The sequence below is a fragment of the Hemitrygon akajei genome, chromosome 16 (assembly GCF_048418815.1).
Source record: "Hemitrygon akajei chromosome 16, sHemAka1.3, whole genome shotgun sequence".
Taxonomy (NCBI): Eukaryota; Metazoa; Chordata; class Chondrichthyes; order Myliobatiformes; family Dasyatidae; genus Hemitrygon; species Hemitrygon akajei.
Genome location: NC_133139.1, coordinates 74,857,804 through 74,869,986, shown reverse-complemented (window position 1 = coordinate 74,869,986; position 12,183 = coordinate 74,857,804). Strand labels below are relative to the sequence as shown.

At 43.4% G+C, this 12,183-nt stretch overlaps 1 protein-coding gene across 1 annotated transcript in view; it reads right to left on the bottom strand.

The window, feature by feature from the left end:
- The window catches only part of LOC140740409 (C-type lectin domain family 4 member A-like), a 45,319-nt gene that overhangs the window by 26,806 nt on the left and 6,330 nt on the right, over positions 1 to 12,183 (bottom strand). The window lies entirely within an intron of this gene.

Sequence of the window (12,183 nt, the reverse complement as noted above, 5' to 3'; positions counted from 1 at the left end):
GCGACGCACTAGACGGACACCATCGCTCATTCCTCTCGTAATAACGGGAAGCTGCTCGGAAGCCACGTGTGATTCGGATCCCCTATCGAGTGGCTAATAACCCCGAAAAGGAGTTCGGACTGACAACGAGGAACTCCCATTCTCGATCTCGATCTCAAGCTTTGGCAAGTTTATTTTCTCTCTCCAACCCGTGAACACGCAGCGGTCCCTCAAGCAGCAAAAAGCCTCCATGAACTGGCGAGACTTTTATATTTCAATTGGACAAATCGTTTAACCCCTAGACAATGATAGAGCTCATTTTTGATTGATTATTACTACACCTATGCTTTAGATTGAGTTTTGACGATGTATATGATCTGAATGTTTTGTATTAACCATACGTTTGTGCCCCTTTATAAATAAAACGTTTGAAAATAGTAGCACCAGGCTCAGCGGACCCATCTATCTTTGCTGGTAAATTACCCGGTTACTGGGGAACGTAACATTATGCAATGGACAATTCTTGCTAGGATCGTTGTTAGTTGTAAAGGCTTCAGTTTTAAGCACTGAGACTGGTTTATTAATGTTGAAATTATTCGAAGAGGATTTATCTGGCTTTGTGTAAATTGTACTGCTTCCTGGACCTATGAGGCTAGGATCATTTCGCTTCTTCGCCTCCTTGCACACAAACCTAGTGAAATACTCAAAGGGAGGAAATTGACTTCTGTGATCTTCCTTGTACTCTGAGGCAACGGACAACCACCTGTCCTGCAGCCCAAATGGAAATTTGTCCACGATTTGTCTAATCCCAGTTGGAGTATCTCGGTATACTAGACCAGCTGAGTAGCCATCTTCTTTGGCGCCTTGAATCTCCATGAGTAAATCTCCGAGTTCTCTTAGCTTAGTGTGGTCCTTGGCTGACACCTTAGGAAAATTTACCAAACGTTAGCATAGCGCCGCTTCAATAATTTTGTGGGCCCCATAGCCCTCCTGAAGTCTCTCCCATGCTTTCTTCAATGCTAGCTCGGGTTTGTTGATGTACGCTGAACGTATGCGTCTCACCTGTTCGCATGATTCTTTTCCCAGCCATTTCGCCATAAGATCCAACTCCTGGGTTGCTCTGAGCTGGACTCCGTCGATAGCATTGGTGAATGTGGAGTGCCATGCGTGGTAATTTTCAGGTTTATCGTCGAACTGGTATAGTCCTGAAGTGACGAGATCCCGTTGTGCTAAATACCGTGCTACGGGTTCGACTGCAAGTGGCATGTGGGCTGAGGAAACATGTCTGCGGGTATACGACTGAGGGTGTACATCTGTTATGGAATTTGCTGTTCTGGACTCGGTCTTTGCCTCTCTTCTCCCCAAATCTGGTAAGTTTGGTGTCGAGAAGTACTTGTCGTGAGCCCTTTCACTCTTGGGTTCGTCGCGGAGTTGCACGCGTAAATTGATTTCCTCGGATGGATGTGATGCGGTCGGGCCTCTCTGAGACTCCTCGTGAAGTGGGACATTATCAAATGAGTGTGGAGCGGAAAAACGAGTCTTCCGGTTTATTTGAGATTGGACATAGTCGCTTGTGCGTTCCAACCTGATCTTTTCTGAAGTAGATTTTCCCTCAACTGGATCATGCATTTCTTCAGCATCTTCTATTAACTCTGCTTCCACCCTGGCAGCTTCTGCTTCTCATTCTAGCTTCAGCACTTCTAACTTTGCCACTATCCTTTTTCTTTTCAACTGGTTTTCGGCTTCTCTGGCAGCCTTTTTCCTCTGGTTTTCAGCTTCTCTGGCAGCCTTTTTCCTCTGCTGGTTTTCGGCTTCTCTGGCAGCCTCTTCTTTCTGGTTTTCGGCTTCTCTGGCAGCCTTTTTCCTCTGGTTTTCGGCTTCTCTGGCAGCCTCTTCCTTCTGGTTTTCGGCTTCTCTGGCAGCCGCTTCCATTTTTATTTCTACTTCTTGTTTGGCAAAGCACTCTCGCACATTGGCGGCTTCTGCTTTAGCTCTTGCTTGGGTGGCCTTACTTGATGCCCTACTGCTCCTGTCACAGGATGGCAACGACTTCATGCTGGACCGAGTTGTCATTGCTGCACTTGAAACACCTGATAATGCCGCTTTTTCACTGTAACATTCTCGTTCGGGTGTAATGAAACCTGAATTAAACGTCGAGTTAAACCGTAGTCAATGAAAACAAGGTCGCGGTAAGATTAACCATTTACTGTTCACTCTTCACATTAACGTATGGTGAAAACTGTTGATAAAACAATACAAGATTGGTACAGTATTTGTTTCCTTCTAGATATCACATTTACATCGTGAATACCTGCAAAGGTAAAACTACAATAACTACATTACATTAAAGTGCAGCATACGGTCAGAATCTACCTACTCCATTGACTGCTTTAAATACACTTCAACACAAACTATCCCGACTCTTTAACTAACGAAAACATAAACCTTATCGACCGTCGTTACTTTTAACAGAATCAGCGTTAACATTTTAATTCAACATATCGATTATCTCATGACTTACAGCGTTGCTTTCACTGTGTTTCTGGTGCGTAGAGAGAAAACTCTGCTTGCGCTGAACTGGCACATGTCTGGCCCCCACCCTTGCGTTTATCCCAAACCAGTATTTTCCCACAAGACGCGGCAAAACTGGATGTGACGTCATCGCATGCCGCGATATATTACAGACAAATGAATTTACTTAAACAATCCTAACTTTAACTAAAAAATGCTAACAAACGAATTACCAAGCGAAAATATTATAAACTAAATAACTGCCATAAAGGCAGCACACTAGTATAGCACTGCCACTGAGCTGCTCCTCTAAAAACCCAGACAGTGTTGAAAAGTCTAATACTGTGGGGCATGCATTGAAAGTCAGAATAGGTGCTTTCAAGGAGGGTATGAGGAGTAATCTTTTACTCAGAGAGTGGTGGGTGCCTGGAATATGCAGCCTGGTCTGCTGGTAGCGATAGATACATTTGAGGTTTTTAAGAGACTTTTATCTAAGCACATGATGTAGGCAAGATGGAGGGACATTGTCTTGAGTATGTTGGAGGAATTAGTGACTGGGTGATTTTGACATGCTCTTTAGCTCCTTCAGCAAAATATTGTGGACTGAATGGCCTGCTCCTGGTCTGTACTCCTCTATGTTCTGTGTACTTGTAAAACCTGCCATGAGTAGCAATTGAAGTATTATGGGGCCTGTTGATACCATAAAAGGTCTCTGAAAGTATTGCACCGACCATGATGCCACCGTTCATCCATGGATTAAGGTAACAGTTGAGGAAAAGCTAATTGGTCACTCTACTGATGGAATCTCCAGAAATTAAATGAGACACAGGATCCCTCCGTGGGCAGAGGGACATAATGGTATACTGAATAGAGTGATTTGCTGCCATTCGATTCCTCAGTGTGGAACAGCTATGCATCTCTCCAGTAACACTGAGACTTGGGAAGCCTGGATTTACCATAGCCTTCACAGACAGGTGAAAAAAATCAGGCATGGTTTATTGTAACACGTACAACACGCTGGAGGAACTCAGCAGGTCGAGCAGCGTCCATGGAAATGAGCATTCAACGTTTTGGGCCGAGACCCTTCATCAGCACTGAAGAAGGAGGGGGCAGGGGCCCTATAAAGAAGGTGGGGTGAGGCTGGGAAGGAGAATGCTGGTAGGTGCCAGGTGAAAAACCAGTAAGAGGAAAGATCAAGGGGTGGGGGAGGGGAAGTGGGGAGGGTGTAGGCAGGAAAGGTGAAGAAGGAATGTAAGGGGAAAGCACTATGGGTAGTAGAAAAAGACAGAATCATGGAGAGTGGTGATAGGCAGCTGAAGGAGAGGGCAGAGTGAAACTGGAATGGGTAAAGGAGGGGGAGAGAATTACCGGAAGTTGGAGAATTCAATTTTCATGCCAAGGGGCTGAAGACTAGCCAGACAGAATATGAGGTGTCCTTCAGACTGACCCATTATGGCTACTCTGTTCAAAGCCTTGGCTCCTTTTCTGTGATGGTTTACCACTGCATTGAATTCCCCTATCTTTCAAGAAAAGTGTACGTTGAATATCTTGTCTTATGGATCTGACTGAGCTTTTGCTTTTGAAGAAGCAACAGGAAAGAGCAAAAGGGACCGTTGCTGCACTCTATAATCCTCGGAATGTATCATGTATTCCCTCTGTAAAAGATCCAAAAATCGAATTTCTACAGTAGGCAGATAACCTTATGAAGAAAGATTTACGACCCTCGGTGTCATGGTCCAGTCCATGAAATCCACGTTCCAGTTCACGGTCTGGTCCATGGACTCTGGATTCTGGGTCGTCTGGCTGTCCCTTGTTTCAGTTGGGCTTAATCATCGGCACCTGATCCTTGTCTTAAGGCTGGGAATATAAGTGGCCCTGGGTTTGAGTGTAGGTGCTGGTTCATCTCGTCAGTATCCCATCCTCACCTCCATGGGGTAAGTAAGGCCGGCTTTGCCATTACCCTGGGGTTGGGTCTGTCCCTTCCTGTCTTTGCCTCCATTGGGTAAGCCAGGCTGTCTTTGCCGTTACCCTGAGGCTGGACCGTTCCTTTCCCTTTCCCTTCTTTCTGTAGCCATTGGCTGGAGCCTCACCTGTTAGCTTTTGCCTGGAGTCTCGTTTACATCCTCACCATCAAGTTCTACCATCAGATGAAGACTGGAGCTTTGCTGTGTCTAGATAAGGAACTGTCTTTTGTTATTTGGAAATGTCTCTTTGCATCCTCACCTTTGCTAGGTAGGTCCAGCAGTTTGCCGCTACCTTGTGTTGGGAACCATTCTGTCGTGTTCAGCTTTCTGTGTATGAGTCCAGGCCTTTCGTCCTGTTCCCAAGGAGGGGACCCAGCTCTGTGTTCTGTGTATGAGTCCCAGCACTATGTCCTGTTCCCAAAGAGGAGTGCTGGCTCTGTGTTCCGCATTCCGGTCTCCCAAGACCAAGAGCCTGTTCCACGTTTCTATCTCCCAAGACCAAGGCTATGTGTTCCAGTCTCCCAAGACTGAGTCTGAGCTTCACGTCCCCATCCAGCCCAGGAGTCCCATGTCCTGCCACCATGTCTAGTCCAGTTGCCTTGCCACATCTTGTCTGAACCTAGATCTGGAGTCCAAGCCCAAGTCAAGACCTAGGTTTCAGGTCCCTGTCCAGTCTCTGGCTTGGAGTCCTTGTCCTTTTGGCTGGAGCCTCGTCTGCTACCTTTTGCCTATCCTTGCCATCAAGTTCTACTGCTGGAGCAAGACTGGAGCCTTGCTGTGTCCAAATGAGGAACCATCTTTCGTTGTTTGGAACAGTCTTTTTGTGTCCTCACCTTCACTGTCTCGTCATGTTCAGCTTTTTGTGTATGAGTCCCAGCCCTATGTCCTGCTCCCAAGGAGGGGTCCCAGCTCTTTGCTCTCCCAAGACCAAGGCTCTGTGTTCCGCGTTCCTGTCTCTGAAGATCAAGGCTCTGTTTTCCATGATCCTGTCTCCCAAGACCAAGGCTCTATGTTCCACATTCTTGTCTCTCAAGATCAAGTTTGAGCTTCATGTCCTTGTCCAAGTCTGGCTTCATGTCCTCATCCATCCCAGGAGTCGCTGCCCCCACATTCAGTCCTGTTGCCTTGCCACATCTTGCACTCATCTAGATCCGGAGTCCTAGCCGGAGTCAAGACCCAGGTTCCGGGTCCCTATCCAGTCTCTGGCTCAGAGTCCTTGTCCAGGTTCCAAGTTCCTCATCCAGGTCCCGCCTTCCTAGTCTAGTCCTAGCCCAGGCCCAATATCCTAGTCTCGTCCAGGGCCTGTGTCTTGTCCAGTGTCGTTTCTTCCCCACTTCCCTTGCTTTCTTTACATACCTAGTCCTATTCCTAGTACTTCAGTGTCTGTGTCTTGCATTTGGGTCCGCTCGCAATGCCCACCTTATGACAGTCGGGACTACTCCAGTTTTAATTAACCACCCTGATCTTGTTTTCCATAGGTGTTACTTTTTTAAAAATCTTGCTTTTTCTAATCTGTTATGAGATAATGATTTCAACGTGCACACAATTAAACTGAATGTTCCCTCCTACGCGATGCTCCCACTGGTGGAACAATTTCGCCATCTATCTGTAATTTCCACTCAGCTTCAGCATTCCATATTCTAAATAATTAATTCTTATATACCTGATTTTGTTATTCTTGATAGAACAGCTTCATAATTACAGGGACTAACCTAATGCCCCTTTTCTGACTGTGTTTTGTGTTATTATTTATTTTCTTAAGCAAAGGAACCAAAAGGTCATAGTGCACTAGAATGGTCTATCCAAAACCTTATCAAATTAAAACAATTTTCCTCAATTGTAACTTCAAAACCACCAGCAATAAAGATCCTTGTATCACTAACTGATGTTAAATGTTCCTAATTAATAAAACAACCTCATTGTCCTCTCCCTTAGGTGCAGTCTTTTACCAGATATGTATCCTTTACCTTGCATAGACTAGATAAGGTGAATGTGGAGAGGATGTTTCCTATGGAGGTGGAGCCCAGAACTAGAGGGTTCAGTCTCTGAATTGACTTGTGACCCTACAGAACAGAGGTAAACAGGACTTTTTTTAAACCAGAGAGCTGTGGATCTGTGAAATGCTCCGCCACAGATAGCTGTAGAGGCCAAAATCATGGGTGTATTTAAAGGAAAAATTGATAATTTTCTGATTGGTCAGGGCTTCAGAGCTTATGGTCAGAAAGCAAGATTCAAGATCAGACACAATTGAATGGCGGAGGACTCGATGGGCTGAATGGACTAATTCTACTCCTCTGTCTTATGGTCATATTATCTTACCATCATCTTACCCTTCGTGAACTGCATAATGCCACATATTTTCATTTTAAATTCTATTTCACAGAGTCGCTGAATTAATCTATCTCTATCCTCTGCACATTAAAGATATCGAAAACCGAAAGCGTACTCCCACAATTTGACATTGTGTTCAGAAATAGTACGTTGACAGAGAAAGCTCCCGAGAACAATATAATTAGTAATCATTACTGGAGCACTGTAAACTACCTGCCTAGCTCAGCCAGGTTGTTTATCTTCCCTCGGCCAATATAGGCGTTTGGTATTTGGCCGAAAACATACTTTTGAAGTAAGATCACAAACAAAAAGTGTCTGACCCAAACGACGCCCACACTCTTTTCCATAGCTGAGCAAATATATCCAGCTACTTGGGGAACTGCAAAATGATCGGCAAGGATGTAAGAGGTACACTGGAGGCAATGGAATGGACTGCACAGAGGCCAGTGAAGTAGTTTTTTTACTAAGTTTCTAGATGATGACATTGAACTTGGCATATTCACAGAGTTGGCATAATTTTCCCTCATGAAATCGCCACAATCTGTTCAGCAACTCCCATATCACAACAGATAACAAACTCCCCACCTTTCTATTGTCTCACACAGCTTCATGCCTTTCTGCCAGAATCACCGTTTCTCACTTCACCCATCTTATTCTACTTTCCCATACCTGCATTCTGTCGTTGGCAATGTCAAATCAAAACCAGAACCTCATCCGTGCTCTAAAATTCACCAGTCTCATCATATTTGCCTTGCCTGTGGATTCCAACTGTGTGGAGCCATTTAACATCACAAAATGGCAGCATAATGTCACAAGTCTGGGCAGTGATACCAATGACCTGAAATGATGCCAGACAGCAGGGAATGATAGAGCGGGGGTGGGTGGCGGTTTATCGTCCTATTATGTGATCAATAACACCCTGAGAGCACTGCTTCCTTCCCCTGAGCATCTCTATGGGTTCGGGTAACATAACGGCAGCAGTTAAACTTAAGTACTGTATCCCACTCTTACTGACTAAAATTTAAAATCCAAATGGAATGGAGCACAGTAGAGGAGGGTACTGAATTTCTACGACAGTGGGCTCTTAGCAGCGAATTATGACGCTATAGTGGTAACCCACTGGAGGAGATTAAATTAACTTCTGGAATGATAAGATACGTGGTTATTACATAGGTTTTTCCAATAACAGGGGTAGCGCTGCCTTTAATAGCACCAGACATTAGTCATCCTGTAAGTACAGTGATTCAATTATTGCAAAGTTTGGAGTATGTAAAAGAGGACAACGTAGCCAGGTAGGGAAATTGAATAAGTAGACGGGGAGGCTTGGATGAGGGTGGTGGAGGGGAATGCCGTATATTCAGTAAATAAAATTATTTTGGCGTTGCCGGAATCCTGGAGCAGCAAGGAAAAGGAGTTCCCATCCCTGCCCTCTATGCATTGTGGAGGAAATACTGTCTGTGGAACAAGAGAAGGAGGCTGTTGAGGAGAAAGTCTTATGTTTGAAGACCTCTGCAGATAAACCCTCCTTTTTTCATCTACCACATTCCTCACATTCCATTCAGGATTCGCTACAAAAGGCCATGGCTAATGTATCCGAGCAGTGGAAATCGGGTGGTGGTTAGCCCCTCATTGTTGTAGGGTGGCTGTCATTCGACCTGTATCCCTTTTCTCTGTAAATAGAGTGTGAATAATTTGCATGCAAAGAAATATTTGAGGCGAGGCCACGCGCGTTAGTTTGCATTTGTGTGCGCCTGTGTGTGGAGATGGTCTTTCAGAGACTCAGTGAATTTGTTGTGTCCAGCCCAGTTGCCTTTTCCTACTCAGTTGCTCTCTGATAAGTCTGCTTTTTTTTTGTGTGAGAAATTAACTCTCTTTGTTGAGTTTTTGAAGTTCATACAACATTTTAAAGAAGTTCACTGCCTGGCCTTTATTTGTGTTTTCATCTGTAAACTTGCTTCTTGTTTCTCTTTTTTTAAATTTTTTTTTAATTGAGTTTTCAAATGATTACAGAAAGAAAAAAAAGTATCTACCCTTCCCCTCTCCCCTTAACCCCACCCCCCTAACATCCCTATAGAAGAAAAGAAAAAGAAAAAGAAGACAAAAGAAAGAAAGAAAGAATGCCTGGATATCGGAAGATCCCCAAATGCTCCACGGAGTTCATAATAACTTTAGTATATATATTTAATTCTTTCCCCAAATAACCAATTATTTTATTTTCGGAGCACCTATATATCTAATCCTGTCTTTTGTAAATAAGGGCGCCAAATTTTCAAAAATGTTTCATATTTATCTCTTAAATTATAAGTAATTTTTTCAAGTGGAATACAGCTGTATAGATCGTTGGAAGAATGACATTTCCAGCTGTATTCCACTTGCTTCTTGTTTCTTGTGTCTGTTTAGTTCCTTTGTTTTTTGTTCTCTTTTTTAATCTGTCCTATGTTTATTGTGCCTTACTCCGTTACTTTGTTAGTTGTTTACATGTGCAATTGTTTTTCCAGTCGACTTAATTGGTACTGTCCCTGTGGAATATGAGTTGATGGGATTGAAATTTGGGTCGGTTTATTTCCGATATCAAGATACCCACATTGCAGATGGAATAAGCATTTGATCTGAAATTCATCTAGTTCCGCGTTTGGTGTTGCTAAATATGCAGTGAATAATCAGAGACAAGTACCACTGTACCTCTCTCTGCATTACAGAATCGCAAAGCAGTGGAAGTTGACTTGGAGTGGGAGATCTTGCGATACATTCCTCTGGATGGTGTATGAAGTTGCATACTCGTCCAGCCGGTCTCAACGCAGAGTATTGTAACAGCCTTTAGGGATTTGACCCTTAATAACTCTGGTTGAGTAAGTGCTTTTGGAGCTGGCGTTGTCCTACCTATCATTGAATTGGAAGGTCCTGATTCTTTAAAGTGATATTCCTACCTGAAGGAGTGTTAGTATAGTTTGCTGTTGGGTACAGATACAAGATGCATTTTGGATGTTGTATATGAGTAGAAACCGTATCCTCGGATGGTTGTCTCAATGCCAAACGGCGTTATGAAGGTGAGCACTTTCCGGACGGTGACTGGCACGTGCGGCATTTGCAGTTCCTAACACTACCCGAGGTGACAATTGGATTGACAGTGTTGCATGGTGTACTCTTTTGTTTCATCTGTAACCTAAGAGGTCGCAAAAGTAATACTAGACTGCGGATTGGATCATCACGTTCGCAAATTTTGAGGGGCGTGTGTGTCCTGGGGGACGCCTGACATATTCCGGTTGTCGAAAGCCGCTTCCGTTTAGAAACGGCAGCTGTTTTCCATTGGTTAGTGGCCTGGTGTCTAGTTTCAAATATCCTGGGTATACAGCATATGTGGGCGGTTATTTCTCTCTTCTGTTGTCTAAGGCAATTGGGAAGGTCTGCTCTGGTTGCATTTTTAATTAGATCTGTTTGATGAATGTATGATTGCCGAATATTTAGCTTTGTAGTTTCTGGAACATGAATAACATGAATGTTTGGTCAAATTTTTATTATTCGTAAATAAATGATTATTATACTTTACTAGCTGTCAGCGTTTTTTGTCTCACATAACGGTCCTGGGATCCTGTTTCAAGTTTACCCTCTGCCGATGACATCTGAGGAAATTAAATGAGACTCAGGATACCTTCATGAGAAAAGGGCCTTAATGATATATCGAATTCAGCGTTGAGATACCAATTGATTATTGAAAAAGTTGGCGATCTCTGGAGTAATACTGAGAGTTAAGAAGCCTAGATTTACCTTAGCCTACACTTATACAGGTGGAGAAGATCAAGAATGGGTGAAAAGCTGGATTCGTGAACGTGAGAATAAAACAGTATGGGTACGTAGGAAAAGCACTAAGTATTTGTGTCCTCAAAGTGGACACATTCTGGCTACTCTGTTCTACACCTCGTCTCCTCTACTGTGACTATTCACCATTGCATTCAATTCCCCGATTTTTCAAGTGTTCGTGGGAGATCGTGTCATTAGAACTCAGCCAGCTTTTATTTTGAAGAAGTGACGGGACGGGACCGGAAGTTACAGACCGTTTCGGTGCTGTATAATCCTTTGACTCTAATCCATCTATTTTCTCTCTAAAAGAATCCAATGATCTAATTTCCGCAGTATACAGAAGATATTATAAAGAGAGGTTTACCATGCTCTCCGAAATTTTGCTACACCACTCTAATCTAGTATCCTTTAAGTGTTATTTTTTACAATCTTGCTGTTTGTCATATGACAGGAGATGGTGATTTCAACGTGTAAACCATTAAACTGAATGTTCCCTCTTTCGTGATGCTCACTCTGGTGGATCAGTTTGCCATCTACATGACATGCCGTCTCAGGAGCAGCCCTTAGTATTCTAACTAAATGATTCTGATACATCCGATTTAGCAATCTTTGATGGAACAACTACAACTTCATAATTAGAGGGGCTACCCTAATGCAGCTCGTCTGACTGCTTTCGATATCACTGTACATTTTCTTAAACAAAGGAGCCACAAGGTCACAGTGCATTCGGCGTGGTCTTACCATGGCCTTATAAAATTAGAACATCTTCCTCACTTCAACCCACCAAACCACCTGCAATAAAGACCAATAAACCACTAACTGCTGTTCTCTGTTAAATGTTCACAGTTAGTTAAAAAAAATCGTCCTTTCCCTTACTCGCAATCTTTCACCAGATATTAACCCTCTGCCCTCAGTGAAGTGCATAAACTCACATCTTTTCATTTAAAATTCTATTTTTCAGATTCCCACGATTTAATTAATCTGTATCGTCCACATACTTTAAATATCCATGACCGAATGTATATTCCCACATTTTGCTTTTGCGTTGGGACTTAGTATGTTAACCAGGAAATATCCTGAGAACAATATAACTAGCATAAGTTACTGGAACCGTCTAATCTGCCTGCATTGTTAAGCCATGCTTTTCATGCTCCCTCATCCAATGTCAGAGTTTCATGTCTTTAATATTCGGACCAATGGGAGTGCAGAATATAATAAAGTATTTTGGTCCGATTAGTTTGCACCCCACTCTCGTTGACGGGCGTATACTTGAAAATTCAGTGAGATGTCAGCACATTATCGGGAAATGACTGAAATCTGGATGCAGAGCAATGTAGAATCTCAAAATGCAATAACTTCGCATTGGAATGTGGACTTCCCCAAACCCAAAAACCCTTGTGCAGTCAACCGGCTACAGTAAGAATAAAATAGAAAGGGAACAAGACGCCGAAATACGGCGTAGTCAACTCGAAATTTCGGAGTCCAGATTTTGACTGGTAGAATACACCAAGGTCCGGTTCAGTGCCTGCCCAGTTTCCAAGCACGTGCCTCTTGAAACATTACATCAGTGCGTCGTATAAGAAGGAGGTAGGAATAGCAT